At 39.8% G+C, this 27,478-nt stretch overlaps 1 protein-coding gene across 2 annotated transcripts in view; it reads right to left on the reverse strand.

The window, feature by feature from the left end:
- The window catches only part of SNTG1 (syntrophin gamma 1), a 339,484-nt gene extending 323,695 nt beyond the window's left edge, over positions 1-15,789 (reverse strand). For both annotated transcript variants that reach the window (XM_071553118.1, XM_071553119.1), the window contains exon 1: positions 15,702-15,789. The gene's annotated coding sequence lies outside the window, so the exon portion shown is untranslated. The remainder of the gene's footprint in view (positions 1-15,701) is intronic.
- Positions 15,790-27,478: the final 11,689 nt, after the last annotated feature.

Consider the following 27,478-nt stretch of genomic DNA (forward strand, 5'->3'; position numbering starts at 1 on the left):
CTAGAAGAGGTTGAAAAACGTAAGAAAGACAAATAAATAATCAGTAAAACAGGTTACTCATGTGAAGACATAAAAGAGATGTAAATCCACCACTGTGTTTTAGTACTGCACATAAAAAATCTTACTGCTAAAAAAATTTTTTTTTACATTACAGGGATGCGCTTACAAGACTTCCTGCACCCTGATCCTACTATTTGTTCAGAATTAGCCTTTCAGATCAGCAGTCTTAAAATGTTTTAAAAGAGTGGATAAGATCACATTCCTCACTTTTTCTGTTACAGATTCGCATTCAGTTCTTACACAGCAATCAAACAGCCAAGGTAAACTACGTATCTTTCAGATTTCTTTTTTTCTCTTTACCCCAACCTGCAAGATACATTGGGGTAATTCCCTTCTTTGTGGAGTTTGCGAAAAGCCTCTGAAGCACATACAATACTGACATACACAGGTTTGCACTTCAAAAAATGCCTAGGAATAAATGTTTTTCAGTATTCCCAAGTCCAATTCAGCATAAAGCTCACAGTTTCCTCGGGATCCTTAGCATGCATGCACTAATATTTTGCCAAAAGCAAAATGCTACTAAAATTCATCACTGTGAAATTTCAGACTTTTTATGGAAAATACACTCAGCTAGGTAAAAACATTTTACACTTTTCATTTTAACAGAGACCAATAGAAAGCATAAAGCTAGTTTCCAAATTGTGCCAATTTTGCTAGCAATGAGATGTTTTCCCCTCAGTTCTAAGGGTAATTTGTTTAACACAGTTTAAAAATGCAGGTCTGAATGCTACCTTTGATTTTCAAGAGCATTGCATGGTTATCAGAGGATCTGAATAACTGTAGGAACAACTGCTTCCTGAAAATGCAGAAGCAATAAATAAACTTTATAATTTGTGTAAAGTTCCTTGGAGTGTCAGACATCACAAAAAAAAAAAAAAAAGAAAAAAAAAGAAAAAAAGACAACAAAATAAAACAAATAAGACCCAAACAAACCAATCATAAAAAAGCAACAGTAAAAATGCAATAGTGGCAACAACTTTCAATTCTACTCAGTAAGCAAAAATATTACACTGTACAATCCCCTCTCACTACCACAGGAATGAAAGAGTACAAAGTAGCTTCCTTTTATGAGAGAAATGTTTCAACGACTGGAAATCTGGTGTGGGAGAGAGACATAAGTCAGAAGAAAATAAAAAGTTAAAATGGTAATAAATATTTAAATCCGAATAGGGGTTCTGGAAGTTTATTCCTGTGCATTTTAATCAGTTTTCAGGGCTCACTTGTGCCTTTGGACTTTTTGTTGGGCACCTCTTGGTTCATAGCTTCTAAGCTCTAAATTGCTTTAATCTTTGTGCTTGAATAATGATAAACTGCAGTGCCCAGAATTCTGTGGCAGAAGCCTTTCATCCATCCATTCATCCATCCATCCATCCATCCAGTTTCTTTGCAAAATTCCCACTGTCACAGATCATGGTTTCCCTCAGCCCAATAGTTGAACACTGAAGTAAATTTCACAGTCCCCCAGCCATAATTTAAAAAGTACTCAGACAAATTAATGGAAGCCTGTGTCTCATATCCCCATCTCTGTTAATGAACTGCCTTTCCCAGTTGTATCATAATTATCAATTTGGCCACAATAAGCTTTAACTAGGATTCACAATACATTTTCTATAAACACACAATTGTACTCTATGAAACACAACACAGTAGGCAAAACATCCAGAGAGTAACAGAAAACCAAAGGACACACTGGCATAAAGGTCACTGTTCTTTTATTTTGATTGCCTAAGACAATTACCTTTCTGTTATCATGTTGCATGTATATGCCCACAGAAGGGTTAATGGGTGAGGAATACTTGCAGGTCTGAACATCTCTGAAAGCCTTTATGAGTCTGCAGTCTCTTGCCATACTCAATTGCAGTAAAATGGGTCACACAGGGAGAGGTACTGACAATAAAACTTCCTAAAGGTTTCATGCTAGCACATAGCTGGAAAACAGTCTCCTTTATTAATCCAACTGGCAATTAACACATCCACCAGGGATGTGAGCTTTTATTCTTGATAGATAACCTATCACCTCAAAGTAAAACAAAGACAAATGAAAGCACTGCTTGCAGAATTATCACCTGCAGTGGAGGGACTTAGGTCCTAGAGTGTTGGGCCCACAGAGCTATTTACATAAATGTAATTCATGCAGCACCACAATGGATTATCCCTTTTAAAAAAGAAAACATTTCACAATTCCCAATGCTATGGCAAAAGACAGAATGATGCAATAACTTCTTATTGAAGCAAAGAATGGCCCTAACAGTGGGGAAGTCTCCATATCAACTACAGTTGTTGACTTTAAGGTAACAAGATAGATGTGTAAGAGAAAGGCAATGGCACTAGAAATCTCTCCTAACGGGCATCTATTGTATGCAGTGATAGCAAAACGTTAAGTTGTAAGTAGTTTAATGTCTCACATCATCAATTAATACATCTGCTTCCTGATTCCTCTTACAGAATGAGCCACTGACAAGGTGCTGTGGGATAGACAGGACTGAGATGGGCAGTTCTCTCTTTTTTAAAGGGATAACTCTCTTATATTGTTTCTACTATGCAATTCACACAGTAATGTTTATTAAATCTATATGCATAAGCCTCATACATTAGAGAACACACATTGCCAGAACATGAGTATTTCTTCATAATGGTGAAATCATCCTAGCCCCCTTCTGGTTTCTTATCAAAGCATCTGATTCTTATTAATGATCATTCCATTTCTGTAATCTAGTATGAGTCCCTCAAAATCTTATGCCTCAACAAAAAACCAAACTACAGGTGTAAATAATAGCAAAGCAGGAAATCAAGAGTTTTTGTCACATAAGGGGGTGTGATCACAAAGTCCATGTGTTGGGCAATGCTAAAGCCAGATACCTGTGCTACCATAAGCCTGCCTAGAGAAAGATTACAGCAAATACTAGTAACTGGTTTAACCGCGTTTTCTAGCTTGCTAGATACTAGCCTATCTTCCCACTTTCATTCAAATTACTTATGTATTTCAGTTTTAATTCTTTCCCATAACAGGAAGAATGTAACATCATAGCAAATCCATACCCAGATTCGATTATGGAATTATAACAGTTTCGAAATTAAATACTAGTGTAGGAATTTTTTTTAAGTCAGAATTTGAGAAGCAGCATGGCTTACTTTCCTATCTGTTCAGCTGAGTTTTTTAAATACAAACGAAATGCAATTTATTTTAGGAATTCAGTTCTCTAAAAATAGCCTGCTTTTTCCTTTTACAGTGCTATCTCTAGTAGAAAAATAATACACTTATTTAGCAGTTGCTGCTCTGTTCATAGGCAGAATGCTTGCAGAGAGATTCTTTCAAGTCCTTATTATACTATGTGAATTCTAAGACATCCAAATGCTCTTCCTTACAATATATCAGTTAAGACAGAGACTGGAAAATGTGCAAATAAGACTTCATAAATTTGATGTCAAGCACAGACTTAGGTAAATCCATTTTCAGTGTTCCTACAACAAATCAAATTCTTTTCCAGGCTTGTGTAATGTTCTTTCAAAAACTAATAGATAAGATAAAGCAATGACCAAGTACACAGAAATTTTCTATGAGATCATGCAAAATATTCTGAGAAACTGTTCTGTTCTGTTAGTACTGAAAAAAAGCTTTTATGTAATCATTCATTAATGAAATCTCAAAGTGCTCATCCATGTTCCCACAAAGTATGAATTTAAGCTAAATGAGATAAATGAACCAAGAGAAGTTTGTGTGACTTGCTCAAATCTATGTGGTGATCACCGAGTAAACCCAGTTCAGAGTTCCAGTTCACTGCTGAGACCCTCTCTCTGTACACTTGACATCACCAAGCTGAAACAAGTGAGTTCAAATTAACAGTTTTGAAATTTTCTTAAACGTAAGTAACAAAAAGATATTACACAGAGAAAAGTTTTGGGTAAAATTTCCCTACATTATAATACAATTCCAAAAAAATTGTTAGAGACCAGTTTAACTATCAGTTGTTCACACAGCTCCTGGCCACCCTATAAATTGCACCCACTTACCTTTCTTTAGTTAAGACAGGTTCACCACTCCTTTCTTCCAGAAGTATCCTTGTTTGCTAAGCTATGTCATTTTTGGACTACAAACTCTGAGGAATAGAGCAGTATATGACCAAGACCTGTTTCCCAAGAGAGAAGGCAGGTTCACTTTGCAGCCACCCAGCACTGCCCACTCGTTGGACTGCTCAGTGCCCACATCAACATTGCACGAGCATGATGGTGACTCAGGCAAGACTCACTGCACACCAGGACCCATGTCTTCTTTTTGGGTCTCCCTGCAGTTCACATCTTCATAGTTTGGGTTCAAGAGTAAGACTTCTCTTCCTTAATTCACTGCATTTTCTAATTCATTGTACATTCAAACTGATATCTGTAATTTCATCAAGGTGTTCATTTGTAAGTCCTTTTCCTGTATTTTTAAACTAAACTCTTGATACTTCAAATTTTCTGTTGATGAACAAATGGAAACTGGTCTAAGACCAAGGAACCTAAACTATCACTGCCGTGACTGCCATCCAATGATGAAGACTCCCCTGTAAACAAAACAGGGATGTTTCATCAAGCTGAAAGTAAATTTCCAGGTTATCTGCCCTTGTCTGCTATGTACCACCTAAAGGCAAGTGTCTAAAAACATTCACATTAAGCATCTGCAATTTCACTGAAGAAATGTGTATCAAATAGTTTAAATAGTCAACTGTAGTTACTGAAACAAGAAATAGCATTTCCATGCCCTGTACCTGGTGCCTTAATGCACAAAAGTATACATTTAGTAGATTCTATTATTGGGTTAACACACAGAAATCGTAAAAAAAGGCAAAATTTCAGTTACTCAAAAAGTTAGGCATTAAGATCTCACTGAATTATATAAAGCTATTCCTACAAAACTATTCAAAATGAACCACTGAAAAAAAATTCACATTTAGACTGGAAATCAGTTCCAGATTGAAGCCATCTGCAAGGATCCTAGTAGAAGACAACAACTAAATGTTATAAAGGCAGATTTTCAAGTAGAGCATTTTTACTTCTGTATGGGACAGAAAAACATGTATTATGAAAATTTAGGCCATGCACACAGCGGTGGGCCAGTGGAAAAAACAAAAATCTTAGTAAGCTGCTAAATGCTTGGCTTTACTAAACAAAAGTCTTGAAAACAAAAGAAAGCTTCAGCTTGATGTGAGGGAGGAGGAACCAGCAGAGGCATGCAAAGAAAAGGTTTAAGAGGCCAGGAAGACGATCCTCACTTACAGTTCTGAATAGATTTGAGAAGAGTATGGAGACTGAGAAAGATTATCTGAAAGAGGGTCAATCCCTGTATAAGTACAGGCCACTGTGCACTTTAAACAGGTGTAATAGAAGCCACAAGAACATCCAGCCATGTAATGTAGATGCTCTTATGATCAAAGACCCCTTTATTATAAATTTCCAAATTCTAGGGCTATCAAGACTGACAAGCACTTAGTATATCATATTTGACACACATATGTAGACATTTACCTACTAAAAACACATGTATACACACATACATGTATGAAAAATACACTGTCAAGTTATAAACCTGTGAAGGACACAGCAGAAATAGTATGGGTGGAATTCGTCAGTGTGAAGCTATAACTAGGGACCATCCTCAAAGATGTCAAAATGAGCTATTCTCAAACTACCCATTTTGTTATCCCTTCAGGGAAAAACTGGATGAAAAGCAAAAATCAAGCTTCATGAAAATTTAAGATTAATATATTGTCTGTATACATGTATCAGTAGCCAGAAATAGAAACAAATAGTATGCCTAAAGTTTTACAGATGAGTTGATAACAGTCTTTGTAACCCAAACCAATTCTACTGCAATGACACCTTTACCTCAAAAAGGTGCCAACTATGCTCACTGCTGTACATGACAACACAGAAACGTTCTCCACTTACCACTTCTTTGACTCACATACTGGTGCCATGCCATTATAGGATTATTATGACAAAGATCTCACAGGGTTCCAGAAAGTAAGTTTCAGAACTATGAATCTCATAGATAATTATGACTAATGATATGCTCTTCTATAAGCAACCACCCAAGAAGATGGCCAGAACAAACCTAGAGCATAGTGTTCTTCGTGCTGATTGCAAACACAGGAGCTACTGACATGATGGGCCAGAACATCCAAGATGGGACACAGTAAGAGACATCATGTCAGTAATAGCCAGGAGAAGAAATGAGAAGAGATGCCCAAGCTTTCTGGGACAAAACACCCAGTCCAACAGTCATTTTTTCCAAAAGCAACCACCTGCAGCATGTTCACTGACTTGTAGTAGAAATATTATGTCCAAGCTTTTATTTGGAGCACTCCAGCAAGGCCCCAGACACTCAGACAGAAGGGACCATCATATAAGTAATTTCACACTTCAGAAGCTGCCCAGCTGATGATAACTGAGTGTGTGGTAGGTAGAACATCCTTTCCATGGTGGAGGAAAAGAGCTGATTCAGTCACACATCATGCCTGTCATGCTATTACAAAACACTTGCACTGTCATTACAAGCAACTATATGTAGGCTGCTATGGGAATCGGCAGTAAAACTGTCATGAGGATTATCCCAAGAACTACTTCTCTACACAGAGAACAACACACAGTGTCTCCTTTCCAATATCTACATAACTGAGGAGCCTTCTGATTATGAGCAGCAGCATACTTCACTTTAGATATCTGCTTCATGTAACATAACATGTTATTTTTTTAAATTAATTCTTCATGGATTTTTACTTCCCATTATTTCAGAGTTTTAAACATCCTTCTGAAGATTTGCTTTACAGATTCTAGAGGAACCCGCATCCTAAACTGAAGGCTGCATAGATAGGTGCTATTGGTATATATAGTTATTCCCCATCTAGAGCATCTCGTGTGTGCACTCACTATGAAAAGGTCAAACACTGCTTCTAATCTTCATGCCAAATGGGCTCCAGTACTATGAAAACAACTGGCTTGGATCAGAGACCATAATCTCAACATCTAGCATTACATTCTAGTACTTAACAAATGTTTTCATGTCTTTAATCATAATTTATAAATACAAAATGTATTTCAGACGGATGGTGTTAAGAAAATCTATCAAATAATGGATGGTATTTATGCAATGAGACCTTCTTTTTAAGCTAACAAAAAGCTTTGACAAACAGACAGATGGGTTTTGACCACAGGTTTTGAACATACAGTAGAACAGTTTATACAGTCATAAATACAGGTTACTACTATAGATGTGTATTTTTTAAAGATGAAGGACTACCTTTCCCCGCAGTAGCATCTCCAGCTATTTACACATCATAAATGTGCAGAAAATTACATTTAGCTGTAATTGCAAAACTTCAAAGTACTTCATAGTTTTTGTGAACTCTTGTGGAGAGGCTTTTCAAGCACTTTAAATGCCTGCAGAAAGAAATCTTATACATAGGAAGATGTAAGATACTTTATGCCATCCAAGACAATTCTGCTGCAATAAAATAAGCAATGTAAGTTAATCTTGTCTATTGCTTTGTAACTGAGGTAATATTGACACTTGATCCACGCAAGCAGCCTCCTTCTCATCTACTTTCTCTGAAGCAGAATTGGTATTTAGAAAGCTCACCACTTAATTTCAGTTTTACAGTTGCCGCTAGAGGTGGTTTCAGCTATTTGTTCTAGCTCTACTTACTGGAAAAGAAGGTGCCCAGACAATTTTCCTAAGGAAATTAGAATTTGAAAATGACTGTCATAACTCTACTTATTCTTCACAGACTTCTGAACACTGTAGAGTCTACTATAAAAACAGACATATGTAGGAAGCCAAATTTGTTGTAGAATTTATCTTGAGACAGAGATACATGTATGTACATGTACTGCAGGGCAAAAAGTGATGACACCACTTTTGTGTCTCTCCTAAGACAACATGAGGACCTCACCAATTTCCATTTTGCTTCTTGTGCATTTAGAGGTGATCTCAGGTAGTCCAAAACACAAGAGCAGTTCAACTACATTCACAAATGGACCTGTAGAAGGAAGTGTTCCATCTCAGGATGCAACTAGATTCTTGCACATGAGTTCCTGCTTTAGATATGGGGGATTCATATGACTTTTTGAGAACAATGACACAGATATAGTCTTACCCAGACACTTGTGGTATGGAAAGGGAACATGTTTCTGGCAGAACATGAGCAGCAAGTCTGTATTTCAAGGATGCAATTCTGAAGATTACCGAACAATCGCAGTCTTGGATAGCATCACTTTCCCCTCAAGAACACGAACAGCTGCTCTCTCATCAAACATCTTGCATTTACAATTCTCTCTGCTTTGTCTAGAAATGCAGCTATTCACCTTTTCCTCTTTTCAAGGGTCATACATATCCTCTCTCTATCACTGCATAAGGAATGAAAACGCAGGCTAACTATTTTTACTGCTTTCTTTCATACAGTCTGTCTAAATCTTTATGACTCTAACTACTGCTGATCTCAGGCTCAGAGTTCTGCAGCAAAGAACTGTATAGAAAGCATACGTCAGTTTACACATAGTGGTCAGCACTACTATGCAGTACCTAGAAGGGCAAGTGCTATGTCATTTTATGCTCCTGAGTGTAAAACAAGATGCCAGATAATGTTCTTGTGTAAGTGTCCAAAAGGGAACTGATCTTCAAATACTTTTCATTTCCCAAAACTTTTTTTTCCCCACAAAACATGTCTTTCCTGTAGTTAGACAAACACTCTAGACTTAACACTAAATGCAAAAATCAAGTCTCATTTCAAAGAAAAAAAAGTCATGGGCCCGGTCCCATAAATACAGACTATATAAAGAATTATATATTAATCTCAATAAGAGTTGTACAAAGATACACAAACGCACAACACAAAAAACTACAGTCAATCAATTGGATGCAAGATGTATTACATGAGGGGAACAATGCTTGAGTTTAAGCTTGAGTTTTTCATTTCAGAAAGAAGTATTGTAACATCATGAAGAGGTTAAAAAAAGGCAGTAAGACATACATGAAAGGGCATGTTGTGCAGGACTGTAGTAAAAAATGGCAATATCAGTTCACTGTTAAAAACTGGATCTCTCCATTAATCAAAGCATGCAATGAATACTCTTTGGTCCATCCCCCAAAAATCAGAAGGTTTAGGGTTTTCTAAACTAATAATACTTTACAAACATAAATAGCATTGAGAACATGGAGAATAATACAACAAATAGAATATAAAATTACTGATCAGTAAGATCAGCTCTCCCTTTGCAGATTACAAAGATTATTTAATGTAGTGAAAAGGAAAGCTGATGCAAAAAACAGATTAATAAACTGAAATTTTAAAAAAATTTAATTAAGTCATATCAAGAAAACAGCCCGAACAACCTCACAGCTACGTAAGACAGTAAGTTGTGACAAGAAGCATGTGATGACCTATTACTACAGATACTTTAGAATTAACTAGCTGAAAGACTAATGGTATGGTGTAGAAGGAAATTATCTACCTGTGCATTCAATTATCCAGGAAGGTCCTTCCTTATCTCAGTGAGCTAAAATAAGACAGGAGGTGATCATCATCAGATACTGTCACGATTTCTATACACTTTGCTTGAAAACATCTGTAGCACAGTCAGAGTATGCTTCCTCCGACAAAATTCCTTCACGTATGTCACTATATTTGACAGAGAAGTTGCTTCAGCTGTAAAAAGAATAGAATAGCTATTTTTGCACTTATGTTAATGGAGTTTGTTTTTCGGACAGGGAGCCCTGCCACTAACTGCACCCCTGGCAGGGCCCAATAATGCCCCATTCATAACATGTTAACCCCTCTGGCTTCTCAGCACTGTAACCCCAGTTTGCTTCTACATTCCATTTCTCCAGATGATTTTGAAAAGACTACATTTACATTTTGCTATTTTTACCTTTTACATTTTACCTTTGCATTCTGTATTCACAATGTTGTTTCATAGAACAGTTAAAACACATAAATCACAGAATGAGAATGAAGGTACTCCAAATGTTAAAACCCATAGAGACACAGGTCTGAGGCTGATTTTTACTCAGATCTGTCTTCAGTCAGGAACTTTACACATGCATCAGCGTGTGTTTTGTGACACAACAACCACTCTGCACAGACCAAACCCTTATACCACCACATACATGTTTGTCATTTAATAAGCAATTAAAACACTTGTGAGAACTGCTTGTGAATTCTGCTGCATTCAGCAACATACAGCTGTGATATCAACTGGTAATGGATACAGGCAGACAGCTGTGTATGACGAAACCTAGAGCTGCAAGACAACTGTAGAGCTGATGATTTTCCCCTCCTTTTTCACATGAAAAAAATTCTGATTAGCACAGATTAGTTCTCAAAGGCTATTTATAATATATATAAAATGAAGGAGAGAGAGCAAAGAGTTCTCTTACAAGCAAAATTCTAATGGCTTTACTTCTTTAGGGGTCAAAAGCAAGCCAAAGAAAATCAATGTCCACTTGTGTTGCTGAAGATGAAACATACAGTTCATTATGCACAACTGTTAAAACAGTCAATCAAAACATCTTGCCATATAGAGAAACTAGAAAAAGCTATCTTATGTAATTTTCAATGAAGATATATTTAGAAACAGCAAAGCATTCCAGAAACAATTCTATAATTAAGAATCACTGTTTCATAGTAAGGCAAATGTTAACAGCTATATTATATATTTGAAATTATTTTTAAAATATTTTAAGATCTTTTAAAAGATCTTAGTATTATACTTGTTGAAATCGGTGAGTTTTTTACACTAAATTCAATAAAAATAGTAGAAGTCTTTACACCAAGAAAGAATCAGAGGGTATGATTACTCTCACTCATGAAAGTCTCATCTCTACAACATTATGAAATCCCTTTAAGTTTTGACAGGAAAGGGAATTAAAACAAATCTCAGAAACAGCACTTTTATTCTTACTTCTTTAGAGTTAGCTATATTTTTAAAAATAAATTTAATACAAGTGAAGGGGGGGGGAAAGGCATGTGTTTTGTTTTATTCAAACAGCCTTTGTTTACACTTAAATCTACATCTATTTGAATAATCTGACCAAAATCAATATAAAAATTACTTAGAGAGTTATTTCTAACATCTTCAACACAAAACCCAATAAACTGTACACTATTCAAAAGCCACACTGAGAATGAACAAATAATAAAGTCAAACTTCAGAAAAATATAAGGATTAAACTGCTCCTCCTCCAATGTCACGTCAGAAGCTCCAAGCAATGAACACTTCAGAAGTGCTTGATGGCATAAGCTTCAAAAGCATACCTTTGAACCAAAATCTCACACGACCAAGAAAGGAACTTTGAAATCTAACAGCAAGTAACAAATACTTCCTAGGAAAAAATAAGGAATTCAACACCTTTGGGATGAGCCCCAGAATATAATGACCTGCAGAATAATCAACTGAGCCAACAGTCAGTCACACTCATGACATCTCTGGAGCCATGAGTTCTTTCACACACTCAGTATCCATGCAAGTACTAAAGCAGTAAAACATCAGTGCCTTTACCCCAATCACATCTCACACAGGGATTTCAGTGGCTATTGAAAAGCATCCTATGAGCACCAGATGGGACTTCTGCTCTGCTCCAGGTTCTACTCCACATCAGGAACATCCACTTCCACCCTCAGGGCAAGACTCTGTTCAGCCACACAGCTCCTGGCAATGGGGGACCCCCTGCTTTCCACAGTGAAATGTACAGCAGAGCCTTCCATTAACCATCCAAGACTTGTCTCTGAAGTGCCTGAGTGGCACGGCAAACTCTGTCCAGCAGTAGCATTTAGCCATGGTTTGGCCTAATGCACAAAACCCCAATACCACTTTTCAGAACATTGTATGTATGTAAGTCAAAACTACTGCTATTTTCACATTAGTATCACAGTGACGAACTTTTATGGTTCTGTCCAACATTACCCAAAGTAAACTGGAGAATTAAAAAAATTAATCTCATTCCAAACACTCTTCTTGATTAGTTTCATTACTTTAATAAATTGAAGAGAGCAAGTCCCCAGGAAAATACGCAGCCCTTGGCTACTGTAAAACCAGACTCATCACACAACAGAAAATTTTCACCTCTTTTGGCCAATTCAAGTTTCTTATTGAAGATAAAGCTCACAGTTCCAAATGACAGTGACAGCCATATCTGAAGTGTGCAGTGGATGAAAGCTTTGTTGCATATCACGTAGCTCCTTTTCTTCAAAAGGAGTAGACATATCATCTACTAAATCAATCTCTCAAGATGGATAATAATTTCTCCCTTGGATAATTAAACATATGTGCAAACTTCCCTGGCTGAGTCTCCACTGCGTTCCCTGGTGCTGATTAGAGCTGTATCTTGAGGTATGATCTGTTTTGTTTTGGGTTTTTTAATGTATGCTTTGTCAAGAGATCTGCAACAGGAATGCAGAAAATATGGATAGGCCACAATGACAGTAAAGCTTTCTGACTCTTCCAGTTATGGTAGAGGAAACTCAGGAAAAATACAGAAGTTTGTCTGTGTAATCATGCTGAGCCAGTGTCACAGCATGCTGCCAAAGGTACAGATTGATGCAGCAGACTCATATTGGGATTCGACCCTATCACATTCTCCCCAGAAACCTGAACTGAAAGCACAGCCATGAGAAGGACCAAGAAACACAACACATTAAGTCCATTTGACGTTTCTTATCATTCACTACAACTCCTTACCTTTTTAACAATGCATGCAAGCAGACCGGGTGATGACTACTGGAAAGAAATGCTGACAGCACAGGCATAAGGACCAGTGCTCAAATACAAGCACTGTCTGAACATTTCAGAGGGAAGAACTGAGAGCAGACTACAGCTCTTGTTCGTTTGTCTTAATGTTCAATTTAAGATAAAAACGACACAACTGGGTTGGGATGACTAGAAAAATCTTGCTTTACAGTTTGTGTGTTTAATTTTGCCTACAGTTCTTTCTACTAGTTCATGAAAGCCATGCCCAGTAAGCCAAATAGCATGTCGGAGCAAACATGAAAAAAATTAGGAGAGAAACATGATTTCTGAGCTTGCCCTGAAATTTCTGATTCATGTCAACATCTTCTCTAATTAAAGAGATTTGAATAGTATTAAAAGAAAAATGAATACTGTAAAGTTGAATACACTGTACTTTGGAAATCTGATTCAAAAGATACAAGACAAGTGGGATACAAAACATTAAAGAGGATACTAGAATAGTCTTACAGTGAACTGTATGACAGCAACTCCTGAATTCTTAAAATTAAAAACTACACACATTGTAAAATTAACTATGCAGGAAGGCTTTCTGACAAGTACCAAGTAAAAGGTAAAGAAAATGTAACTATAAAGGGGTTTGATTAATAACCTAGGAGTGGATGGTTTATATTGTATCTTTAAAGACCACAAGTCTTATCCTCCTCTTTCTTTTCAAGTTTCTAACAGAAAAAGAAGCATTAAGTTTGTTTCTATCAGACCTTGCTAAAACTCAGTTCGTCAGCCACATGAGTGAAAACTTGACTAGGTGAAAGTCTAGAGCACCATGTTCTTTAATTCATTGATGGGGACCTTCATTAGATTACTCAAAGCTATGGGACAAGACATTGCAAAAGCCAAATGATACATCATTAAATTATGTTTTCTTCCTCTCCAGGCAAAGAGCGAGAACAGCATTAGATTAGTTTGAAGGACTAAAAAGAAAACGAAGAAGAGAGCTCTGCAACATGCATCAGAAGTGACAAAGTTAGGAAATTTTTTGAACTTTGTTTATTTATATAATGAGGCATAAGCACTTATGTTAATTGTAGAAACCTTGAATGTAATACACAGCCCAAATGAATTCCACATCAGTGCATGTTTCAGTGTTTAATGATCTCCCTTGGTCATGCCTAGTGAAAGCCTGCCACTCTGCAGCAGACAAAGGAACTACTACAATAAAACCATAGGCAGACTTTGTTAAACACTATACTTTTTTTTATATGAGATGGAATAAGCTGAATGTTCTAAGTAACAGGTTTGCATCCCACTGTCTAGCTACAGTTATTCTATTTGTGTTTCACAGCATCTTTAGAGAGTCAGAAATATGAGCCACAGGAACACTCTCTGTAAACTACACTAAAACAAATGACACTCCCCTCTGCTAACTTACCCTCAATAATCTCCATCCACCATTACAGGAAATTATTATCTTTCAGCTATAAATTTCAGTTAGTTACATGTTCAGCCTACTGAAATCACAACATTCTTTAATCATATCATGTCCATATTGGATCTACAAAAAATGTGCATTTCAATGCATAAAAGGATCTCTTGCTGCTGGCAAATCAAAAGTGCCTTAACCTGGGAAGCTTTGAGATTCCCACAGACACCCACGCACTCCTTTCACTAGAGATCTCACTGATTAGAAAACAAAATATCCAAAACTTAACAGATATTTCATGCACACTGGTATTTCTGCAGTAACATGTTTTCAACACTACAACTTACACTTTCATCACCATTAGCAAGTTATTTCCTACACACATACCCCACTACCAGTCACTGGAACTGACTGAGCTCCTCATGAAACATCAGAGTTTAGCTATAAATCTGTGTAAATGCTTTTATCCTGTGCTGCTTTCATGTTTGAACACAACATGCATCAAGGTCACTGTAATGGATTGCAGTTTTCAGGCTCATAGAGAAGACACTGAGGAAATCGATACGAGCAAACTTAATTAAACACTGTCTAAAGTTCTGCCTTCTCTCTAACCTGCCCAGAATTCACATCTCTATTCCCTGCATTTCAGAGACAGGTGTTTCATAGATAGGGGCAGGCAGGCAGCTTAGGTTATACGTTATCACACTGCTGAAAGGTGAACAGAATTCATTCTTCGTAGTGTGACAGGTCTGCTCTGAGCTCTCTGTGGTTTTAGCTGGAGATTACAGCCCCATGGGCCTCCTCCTTTGAAGTGGAGTTCCTCTGAGAGTAGAATTAGTCCTCTGCCTGCAACCTGTCTTCCATACATTGAAATAAATTACAGTCAACTTTTTGCTTCGTGGCAATGTCAAGTATAGCAATAAATATCCACAGGCTAAAAGTAAGCAAACAAACAAGGCTGGACAAACCATAACCTCACAGCAAGAGCATCTCAAAGAAAACCACCAGGCAGGGCACAAAAAAGTTAAAGGCATAAAAATCAAAACTCTTTAAGTTGACCATCTGAATTCATACGTGAGTATGAAAGGCTGACACGCATCCTGCCTCTCTCCCACAAGCCTTGATGGAAAGCAATTAAGAGACTCCTACCATTTAATTACAGCTCAGCACAAAGAAAAGGCATTTGATACTAACGCCTGTAAGAAGGCATCATCTCTAGGAGTTGCAGAAAAGAGAAGCGCTGGGACACGGAGCTTCCTGCCCAGCTATGCGCCGGAGCACGGCACCAGCGGGATGCCCGCGGCGGACTCTGGCGGAGTTGGAGCGGGGATCCCCTGCAATCCCGGCCACCAACCTCCCTCACCTCAAGCCCTGAGAACTGTCCCTGGCGTCGCCGACCATCATGCCTCCAAACCGGGAGCGTGAGACCAGCAGCTGCAAAAAAAAAGTCACTCAAAACGAAGAGAAGGCAGCGAAAAAGCAGCAGAAAAGGGGCGCTTACTTGTCTGTACAGCACCACCGGGCGACCTCCTCGCAGCTGGTGAAACGCAGTGTCGGTCGTCCTCCTCCCGCCGCTCCGCGCTAGTTCCAAAATAATTCCACCGGGCGCCGGCACATCCCCAGGCTCAGCCGCGGAGCACAGGGAGCCCGGTCGCCTCGCCCCCCCGCCCGGTGCCCATGGTGCCAGCCACAGCCCCGGCAACTCGCGATCCTTCCCGCCGGCGCTACCTCGGGGCGGGCCGCCCGGCTAACACGGCATCGCGCCCCAGCCCCAGCCTCCACCGCCGCGCCGAGGGGGGAGCGTGGGGCTCCCTGCGCCCTTCCCGGAGCCGGAGCGCGGGTGCCGGGCGGGGGAGTGTGGGGAGGCAGCGCCGCCCCTCCGCGGCGGCGAGCGGCCAGGCGAGGCGCGGCGAGGCGAGGGGAGGCGAGGCGGCGCGGCGCCGCCACCGCGGCCGCAGCCAGGCGCGGCGATGCCGGCCCCGCCCGGGACCCCCGCCCGCCCCCCGCCGCTCCCGGGGCGCTCCGTAACGCCGCCCCGCTGTTGGCGCCACGAGATCCGGTGACGCGCAGCCCTCCCCCGGGCGGGCGCCGTGCCGGATAGGGGCGAGCGGGCTGCGAGAAGGGCGCCACGGGAGGGTAAGCCAAGACAGCCAGGACCACCGGGAAAGCGCAGCCCATCCCACCCCAGCGGCCGGCGACACCCGGCGGGCAGGGGCAGCGAGCTCTCGGGCTCGGTCCTGGAGCTGCCGGCCCGCCGGGCGGCGGCGGTGTTCCCCCGGGTCGCGGGAGTGCCCGGAGCCCGCGGAGCTCTCCCCGGTCCTGTGGAGCTGCGGCTGTCCGCTCACCCCATGCCTCGGCGGGAAAGTTAGCTAGCCCCTCCCGCCTTAGTTAGCCCCGGCTTCTGCTCGGGTGCCTCGGCTGCCCTTTCTCCCGGGTGTGTGACCGGGTCTAGGCTGGCCGCCCGTCAGAGGGAACGTACATCGCCCCCCATTTTGGGAAGAGATTTGGTGCCAATTCTATCACTTTGCCAGGCTGCCTTGGCGCGACAGCGGCTCTGCCTTCTCCCCGCCCCGTCTCCCAGCCACCAAGCCGGGGTATAGCTCCGCAGTACCCGCCGCGCACAGGAGAACATCCAGCTCCGATCTGCCGGGCTGTCTGGGACAAGGAGGAAGCCCAAAGGAAGCAAAGGGGTGAGGGGCAAGCTCCCCTGTGTCTCCCTAAATCCCTGCGTGGTCCTCGCCCTCCTGCTCCGCACGTCCGTGCTTCCAACAGCGCACACGGCGCCTCGCTGGAGATCCCCGCAGGCATTGCCCTCCCCGTCGGACAGCGCTGCAATGACACGGAATAACGCAGTTATGAGTCACTTACACGCGCACACCCACATATATAATACTTATATATGTATGTATATGTATGAACACGTCTCCCATACACACAGGCGGCCGCCGCGGGGGAGCCACATCTCCCGCCGCCAGTCATCGACCTGCCCCGCGAAGGCAGACGGGCAGGAGAAGAATTAACGCAGGAGGAAAAAGGAGCAAGAGGGAACGCAGTGGGAGCCGCCACCGGAGCCGCTTCTCAGCAACCCGCTCCCCGCGGCAGGTGCCGGGCTCGGCCGCAGCGGGCGCTGCGTGGAGCTGCGGGCAGGAGAATCCCGCGGGTGCCGCGCAGTGCAGTTTCCGGCGCCGGCTTGGCTAGGGGAGAGCCACCCCGTCGGCAGCTTTTGCTAAACTAGGGGTAGGGGGAGCAGCCGTGGCCTCATTCTCATTCTCTGGGTCCTCTTCCAGCTCTTGGAAGTATTTTTCTTCCGTTAAGCTGAGAATGTTGGGGCGGGTGATCGCAATTACACTCCCGTAAAAGGAGGTTGAGCGTTGCTTATCTGTATTTCCTCCGATAGCCCTTTTCCTGTTAACTAGTTTAGGCTTCTTGTAATGAAAACTGATTTTCACAGGCATCTTGCAGTTAAGGGCTCTTCTCCAACCAAGTTTTTGCAAATAAAAATGTTTCTTTTCCTTACGAGCTCCTTTTATAAATACTACCTTCAATAGTGTGCTTGAGCCATTGAGGGGGTAAAGGATTTTAAAAGGCAGCTTCGTGCAGGTTAAATGCCAAGATAATAAAGTTGCTTTGAAGAATAAATTTAACTGTTGAGTTGATAAATGCTTAAGAATATGCAGTGATAAGTTTTGTGCCTAACTGAAAATATTTGTATTTCACAGATTTTTATTTTTCCCTGTTTCTTGATACTGTATAAAGTTCTTGATAAGTACCAGCTAGCCAAGGTATCTGCACTATTGTGGTTCTACTGAAAGACTGAATGGTTTGAACCAAGACTGAAAAAATAAATGATTACAGCTATCCATATTGTAGGACTGGGATAATTGAAACACTTGTCAGAAAATTGATGTGAAATGTAACAAACCAAAACCTAATCAAAGTCAAAGACAAAAGTGAAGTGGAACTGAAAACCTCTTTGCTCCTGCTCTGCTGAGAAAGCAAACGCAACACTAGAGAGCAGTTTTAAAACAAAGTGGAAACAAATAATATTTTATGATTTTTTTGACTACTATGTCTAGAGCCAGTCTCACACTCTAATTCCAACAGGGACAGCTTCCTCTGTTTTCAGTATTAATGCTACCTTCACATACCTCAAAGCAGGGTATAGATTAAATGGTACATACCATGTTGCCCCATTTGTAGGAAGATCTGATAACTATTATGAAGGCCTCTCCATTCTTTCTTTGATGATGAAGAGTAGGATAGCTTAAGCAAGAAAGTAAGTTTCATTTCACAAGAGGAAGTTGTTACATTTTTAATGCAAGATCTTTCAAACTATTCCTACATTTACTAGAACATGTAAATAATATGTGTCATTGTCAGTAAAAGTATGCTGGACATGAACTCTACCAAACCAGGTGAAAAAAGTGTGTAGTATTTTTAATAATTATCAAACACACAATTGTGCAAAATAAGTGTGACTGCCAGTTTTACGCAAAATTAGAAAGTTACATTTGTGTTGTGGGTTTTTTTTTCAGACTACAGAAATACAACATGAGATTCTGACATAGACAGAAATCAGATACCAGATAAATTTAAGATGTAGTCAAGAACATGAAGCAACATTTAAAGTCAGAGTGGGTGAGCCAGAATTGTTTTTGTGTAGTATGGCGGTGTTAATTAAGAAATTTCACATAATAAGCTGAGGGTAGATTGGCTCCTGGCTTAGATTCTTCAGTTTCAGCAACCTGGAACCACTCAAGTCACCAACAAGGATAAAGTGACAAAGGAGGGACAGCATTAAAAATGGAAGAAATAGAGGCTAAACATGAAGATAAAATGGCATTGTTTAAAAAATATGAGAAAGGACAAATGTCACCCAACACGCAAGCAAGTGACATCCTTTGTAAAATTGTATTGACTATCTGCAAGAGATCATTTGTCTTCTTTTCCCTTAGCAAAATTACTACAGCACCCAATCTCTCTGCTTTTTCTATTGAAAGTATGGCTCACTTTGATTGTGGGCAGGGATTCTGACATTTGGCAGCTTAACACTTGTGCATATGTCAGTAGGCCTCACTGTGAAAGTGCTAGAAAATAAAGAGAAGAGAACTAAGGCTTTGAAAATGTGCACAGGAAAAGAAAATACCAGTAGTAGTGGAAAAATAAGATGAATATATAGGAAAGATGCTAAGATGCTTTGGAAGTATAGGGGAGAGCGTTTTTATCCAGCATCACTGCAACATTGAATTTTCTTTTCCTGTAGTACCCCCTGTCACCTCTGGGAAAACGTCATGGCTGATGGGTTATTAATTGGTTCTGTGGGAATAGAATTAATCTGTTTTCAATATCTACTTATAGAAAAGATAGCAATCAAAGTAGCAAATGTAACACCCTAAAGGGCAGGTGTCATACACTTTATAGTAAGTAGCTCTAAAGGTCATCTGTAAGCACACTGGTACTTCCTATGTTGAGGTGCAAATGAGGAATACATTCCCAATTTCTGATTACATTGTTTTGTTTTTAATTTCCATTCACAGCCTTGTAATAATCCATATAATCGTGTCCAGAAAAGTCCATGAATATATTCTCTCATTTCCCCACAATAAGTCTAAGCTAAGCTCCACAAAAATACTCCATTTGTCAGTATCTGGCACCCTTATATAAAATAATGTGTCATTTGTCACCGTGGCTTGTAATCTGAAAATCTGACTGGGGAAATGATGGAGACCAAAATAGCCTTTTACCGTCTGTAGGTGGCCAAAAAACCTGCAGCTATATTCCGTAACATTCTTTGTTGCCATGATGTTTCTCAAGAGCTCTTGTCAATCCATTTAAAACTCTCACTCACATATGCCCGAAGAAAGACATGGGGGTTTGTTCAGACTGGAACCAAATACGCTTATACATTAAAATCCCTCTTTTCACATGTAAATAAGATATTTGAAATTCCCTAAATTCTACATGAATTTTTACTTTGAAATTCTGGGCTTTTCAAATCATATCAAAGCTTGGAGAATTTAAACCCATATACATTGAAAATAAACAGCAGAGAATCTCAATGAAAGTGAAACTGTGAAATTCATAGTTTTAATTTTGTTCTTTAATCCCAAATTTTACACGCAGCTTGTACATTATGTTTAGTACTCTTATTATTTATGGTAGTCTATAATTGGCTTGCATCTCATTAATGGATATTTTTAACAGAATTGTAACAAAGAATTTAAAGTGATTTCAAGGAAATTATCAGAGTTAACTGCCTTACTAATTAATTTATTAAAATCAATTATCGCAAATTAAATGGGACAAGTAGCAAATCATAGCCTATAAATAGTAGGATCTCAGAAAATTATCAATTATCTTATCCTGAATTATTCTCAGCCAAAAAAAAAAAAATTGATTATCACGATTATCCTATTTCTTCCACAAAAGAAGATAAATATCTCATATGTACATTTAAAAATCAATTTTACACATTTCAAAGTCTGAAACTGCTTTTTTCCATTGGAAGAAAAGTAACAAATAATAAAAGTGTCCTGAGAAAATAACTAACATTCTGTAGGATTTATAAGTCTCCATAAGAAAACTAAAGTATAAAAGTCTGTTAAGAATGGGAAGTAATATATTTCTGTTACTTTCACAATTTTTGAAGTGGTAGCTAAAAGATGAGACTGTAATTCAAATAAGGGATGTAATCTTCAGATAATTTAATTGTTTAAGGTATTTTGAATGGATACAGCTATAGTTTATAAAATTATTTCTATGTTCCTAACATTAAAGATCATCAGTATATACTTGAGAGAATTTTGTGGATGGAATAAAAGTCACAGTTATGCCCCAAAGTTGAAGCCACTCTGCAAATTGTGGCTTAGGTACACAATTACGTCCTTTACAGATAATCCCTTGCAGATGGGTATTAGGACATGGTCCGCTTGGCATCTTCAACCTGGCCCAAGAGCGTGCCTGTGGGAGGCTGAGGGGAGCAAGGGCTATTTAATCAGTAAATGCTTTCAGATGGCTCAGTATTTTTGCCAGACTTGTAGCTCCCAGGGAGAAGGGATTAAAAGAAGCTGCCTCAGGCTGCCAAAGAAGTGGAGTGGTTCTGCCTATGGATGAATGAGGCAAGCCTTTCCACCTGAAGTCACCACAGCATCCCTCCAAATCTTCAATAGAAAGGACAGCTGCGTCAGCTCAGATTTGCCCACTCAGTTCCACAGCAGCAATGCAGTACTTTTGTGAATGAATTCAGTGTTTGCTCTAAATGCAAAGAATAGCAGCTGTACTGCAGAGAAGGGGATGTAGGTGTCTTTTTGTGTGAGGAACATGCTAAGTGTATGTATGCTAAACACTGCATACTAATCCTCAGTACATATGAAAAAGTAAGAACCTGGCCTACTTTGACTATCCTGTAAAAACTACATCATTTGCTGTGACAGTGCATGAGGTTTGCATGCCTGACCTATACCTAACCCTTGAGAAAACCATCTCGGCTGTAGTAGGTGCACCACTGGCTGATGTTTCTTGAAGAAGCTGACTCTAATTCATAACTATGTGAGTCATTACATAAATGAGTCAAATACTCCAGATCCTTAGCTGCTGAGTAATCAGCATTGCTTTTTCATCAGTCTTGAACTTTTTCATCAGTCTTGAAGTTTTGAGGGTTTTCCGACCTCTCCTACACTATTTCCTCCTGTGAAATAGTTGTCAACATCACTGTGTGCTTCTCCCACCACACTTTGGTGTCACCTGCTGAACATGGAGATGGCTCCTACACAGTCCCACATAGTACAGTTTCCTAGAGCTCTATGACTGGTCTTTGATCAGCCCCCATCTCCAGTTGCAAAACCCTTTCTTCTCAGCACAGCTTGTCCCTGCCTTTAAAGCTGTCTTGGTTAGCTGTCTGTCAGAAAAGACATTGTTTCCCTCTTGGGTATTTTTCCATGGTTTATAGGGAACAAAACAGAGATGAAGGACTATAGTATAAATGCAATTAAAAGCACACTTTGGTTTGGTTGTTAGTTTTGTACTAAGTAGACTACTTTTAGTCACAATAAAAATGGTGTTACCTACTAAACTAACCTTCTACTTATATCCCACAAAACCTAATGTTGACTGCAAATTCTCTGCTTTGGTCTGATACCAAAGACATAACTAGCAGACCTTTATAGAATCATAGAATAGATTGGTTTGGAAAAGACTCCAAGATCATCAAGTCCAACCCTTGGTCCAATTCCAGTCCATTTACTAGATCATGGCACTCAGTGCCATGGCCAATCTCCGTTTAAAAATCTCCAGGGATGGTGAATCCACCACCTCTCTGGGCAGCCCATTCCAATGCCTGATTACTCTCTCCAGAAGAATTTTTTTCTGATATCCAACTTAAATTTCCCCTGGCAGAGCTTAAGCCTGTGCCCCCTTGTCCTATTGCTGACTGCCTGGGAGAAGAGATCAATCCTCACCTGGCTAGAACTTCCCTTCAAGTATAGACAGTGATGAGGTCACCTCCGAGCCTCCTCTTCTCCAGGCTAAACAATCCCAGCCCCCTCAGCCTCTCCCCATAGGACTTATGCTCCAGTCCATTCACCAGCCTTGTTCCTCTTCTCTGGACCTGCTCCTGCACCTCAATATCCTTTCCTGAACTGAGGGGCCCAGAACTGAACACAGTACTCAAGGTGTGGCCTCACCAATGCAGAGTACAGGGGAAGGATCACTTCCCTGGTCCTGCTGGCCATGCTATTTTTGATACAGGACAGGATACCATTGACCTTCTTGGCCACCTGGGCACACTGTTGGCTCATGTTGAGCTTCCTGTAAATTAGTACCCCCAGGTCCTTTTCTGCTTGGCTGCTCTGCAGCCACTCTGTGCCCAGCCTGTAGCGCTGCATGGGGTTGTTGTGGCCAAAGTGCAGGACCTGGCATTTGGCCTATGGAACTATGGTTCCCTTTTCCATTCCTTGAAAGGAGCACACCTGGGGACTTCTCTACCTTGATGTACAGCTCTAGAACAGCTCTTCTGAGCAGGTTGCTGCTAGGGACTTTGTAGGATGTACACCTTCCTGCAGGATGTCAAAGTGCTGTGAGGCTCAATGGCTCCATAGGGACCATGCTGCTATAGTGCCAAAGTCAGGTCCAAAGTCAGATCTAAAGTCAAGCTGGGAAAACAAACCAGATCAGTAAGGTCTGTGGCCAGGCATGGGCATGGTTCTGAGAGTGTGCTGGTTTAAAGGTAAACCAAGAGGAGAAGTGAACCTAACACAAAAGAGAGATTATAAGTCAGAGTTACAATTTAATATTACAATAAATGCAATGGCACAAAGAGAAATTGGTTTTAACCCACAAAACTCAGAAGTATAACCCAGCACCCTGAGGCACAAACACAATTGTGCTTGTTAGCCCCTGTGCTGAGACCCACATGGTTCCCCCAAGTCCAGAGTAAAAGGAAATTAAAAACCTGTTGGTACAGATGATAGTTGCAGTCTGCTCAAGAGTGGTGGTCTCTTCCTGTCCAGGTTCCAGTCCTCCTCTAGATCCAATGAGTAGTACTAGCAGTCCCCACACCCCCAGATTCTATGCTCAGGTTCAAGTGGGAGCACCCAGTACCTCCCCTAGGTCAGGGACTTCCACAATGGGTGATAACTCTGTGAGTCATGGGGTATTTTTCGAATCACTGATGGCCCATTAGCAGACACACTCCCTCAGGTTGGGTGTGAAGGTGCTAACGACTTTCTGGAGGGGAGTTATCACAGCTCTTATCTCACAGGCTTCTTTCACACCCAGTTTACATCCTGAAGGGTCGGGTGTGCCCTGGGCAGCTACTGCAAATGGTCCATTGTTAACAGTTCATGAGAGATTACATAGACAGTGGAGAATACACAGCTTTGGTCACACCCACACAGTGGTCTCAGTTGCTGAACCAGGACAGAGAGAACTGCCAACAGGCAGACCTATAATATGTGCCTGTGTCCCACAGCAGAGGCTGATGGCCCTGAGTGGAGCTGAAATGAGGTCCTGCTCCCTGGCAGAAGTGAGGAGAGTAAGGACTGGAAGTGCCCTCAGTGTCCTTGTGGTTGATTCAAATAGAAAATATGATTCACCTGTACTTCACCTCTTAAATTCTGAAGTGATTCAAATAGAAAATACAGTTCACCTGTACTTCACCTCCCTAATTCTGCAGTAAACCTACTCCCGCTTTACTCCTACTGCAAAGGTTTACTGTTCTGTCTGTGTGTGCCAGATCATCGCTCATTACAAAAACATGAGGGTACGAAGCTGAAGCTTTAGCTCTGATACAGCATATCCCAAGAGCTGTTGATTCCAGGGCAAAGCAAGCCTTCATGCAATTGCTGCACTCTTTTCTTCACAGATATAAAAAAACACCTGCAGCATCTAAATCGGAAGTCATGAACAGGGCTTATTTAATTAGTATAAGAAACACACAAAATGTTTCTCATTTTTATATAAAGAAAAACATTTGGACGTGTTACCTTTGAAGTATTCCTTCTGAGAGGCAATCGGCAGCAGTGAAACCTAGGGATGAATTTGGATTAACCACCTTTACTTGTCTTTCACAATAATAATCTGCCTTCCAAGTATTTTTGCCTATTTTTTTTTCACAAAAGTAAAATGAGGGATGGAATAAATCTGGTGGGTTTTTCTAGTTATAGGTGAGATCTGCTAAAACTAAGAATGACATCTGCATCCTCTTAGTCCCATATCAGTGCTCTAGTCTTGCTGCCTGCTTTATCCTCCCCTGGATACTCCCATGACCCAGCTGTCTGTGGGATAGCTTTAGTCACAGTTACAGACACGAAAGAAACAAAATTAATGTATTAGATATAAATTTAGTCAAGCATTTTAACAATTCCCTAATAAAAAGAGGAAAAATAACATTGAGAAAAGTGTTGCAAAATTATAACCTTAAAAACTTGATTCTGCATTTAATATTCCTTTTTTCTGCCCTTGGTGACACAGAAGTTGAGTTGAGATCATCAACTTCCATCTAAATTTCAATTGCTGACTTTTGCAAATTTTCCTGGTTTGTGCCCATTAGTTATTCATTAGCTCACAAAGGCACTTTTCTTTCTTTTGCTACAAATATTTGTGTAAAAGTAATTAATTTATTCTCTTCTGTACATATTTAATTATTTCAGTATACTTTGTTATCATAATGAAAGTTGGCTGAGAAAAAACCAATGAAGTACTATTTAAATAAGGCAAATTACTTTATTTATTGCTTTCAGGAGAGTAAATTTACTCTTTAGTATATCCTGAATCTGTTTCTCCCTTAGTAATATCTGTTAAAAGTGATCTGGTGTTATCTGCAAATGTGATGAAAATAGCCATAATTAAAGAGGTACTCAATTATTAATTGCAGCTTGTTCATGATGAAAACAAGCCACTTGGCAGTATGCAATAGTTGAACACTGTAGTTTTTATGGGTTAATTAGCTTTCAACATAGGTTTCATCTTTTTAAAAAAAAGGAAAAAGAAAGAGTAGACATGCATCTCAAAACAATCCTATTTTTCACTGCAGATTTTGTTTGGAGACTAAGTATAAATGGGTCACAGATCTATCACAAAGTTATTAAAGCTTTAGTAAAACCCACGATGGGTAGGGTTGCATCGCTGTGAAAAAACTTAATTTCTGGCTTTTTTTTTTTCAAAATGGCAGTAATCAGAGACTCAGATTTTATGCCAACCATACTATGAATGCTTTAAAAAGATCTTAACTCTGTCTTTCACTTAATTTTAAAAGAAAATGCTGAGTTAACATTTGTGGTTAACATTTGTTTTCCATTGTTGATAATAGCTTTTCAAAGACACAAAGAGAGAACCTCAGATTTTGCATAAACCTTGATAAAAAGGTAGCAGTGTTCTATACATATGCAATAAATGCATTTTATAAATTATATTATTATGAAATCCATCAGTTATATTGGACAAAAAGGAGGGGGAATGTTCATTTTTATTTGGTAGGAAATGCTTGTTGTTGATAACATATCTCAAAATTTTCCAGAGAGATAAAAAATTCATAAAAGCTCCCTTAATATCAGTGAAAAACTTTATTATGTTTTCTTCTTTAATTTGGTGTAGTGAAATTATAATAATTTGTAACCAGAGGAAAAAAAATGTATTTTTTCTTCTGATAATATCCCTTTGTTTCTATGCTTAGACAATTTTGTCAATGTGACTTGATGCCACTGTTGCTCACTAACAAAATGATAAATGATAAATTGATAAATTTAATAAATTGGCTTTCCTGCAACAGAAGCAATCAGTCAAAAAAAAATCAGACTAATTCTGTTTATAGAAGAAAGTCTATATACCAGTCTATGTAGTGCTCATACAAGGTGTTTTAACTGATTGACATCAGAATCTAAGATAGTGTTGATGGGAATTGCTATATCAAAGCTTTTCTGTGCCCTTGTATCAAACTGAAGTCCGGAAGATCTTTGTGCAGCAGTTCCTGTACAGAAGTTGATGTACAGTTGCCAACAGCCAAATCATTTACTTTTCAACACCTCTGCTGACTACTTCCTGGAGGTTTTGCATTAGCATCCTGGCTCTCTCTCTGCTGACAGAAAGCTGAAGCTGTTTCATGGACAAAGAGGCACGTTCTGACAAACTGAAATAGTGAGAAAAATAAAAAGAGTTGAAGCTGTAATATGGCAATTCACATTATAAAGTTTATTTCTTATTCTTTTCTTATTAGAAGAGAGAGGTTCGAGTAACAGACACATATATAACATATACTATGTGTTCTTCCTGGTACGTCAGGCAAAAGACTCTGTCTGGCTTTTATGTTCTCTTATCTAAATTATGGTTTTTGCTTTTGGCTTTCTCTGGTCACAAAATGGTTTAGTGCTCCCGGATCACAGAGGAGATGCACTTAGGAGATACTCCACAGTCTCTTGTGCTTAAGTATGGTATTCTATCTACAACCCAGACATGAAGATCCTGTGAAGAGACTCTGAAGACTAACATTTGGACTTAAAAACAATCTTAGAAAATCTCTTACATGTGTCTGGCAAACTCAGATTTATTCCCATCGACCCTCTTGAACTTGATATTCTAGTATGGGCAAAAATCCAAGATGTTTCATGAAACTGTGTTCCCCCAAACCTCCTTAATTTCACAAACTCTTAGATAATGGAGCTTAAAGTCTCAGAGCTATTCATATATTATGCACTTCACTATGCTGCATGCTGCTCAAATAGTAACAGCTCAGTTGCTGTCTTCAGTGTGATTTCTTTTGATATCATAGCCAGTGAATCTCTCCTG

This window comes from Pithys albifrons, chromosome 4 (genome assembly GCF_047495875.1).
Source record: "Pithys albifrons albifrons isolate INPA30051 chromosome 4, PitAlb_v1, whole genome shotgun sequence".
Lineage (NCBI taxonomy): Eukaryota > Metazoa > Chordata > Aves > Passeriformes > Thamnophilidae > Pithys > Pithys albifrons.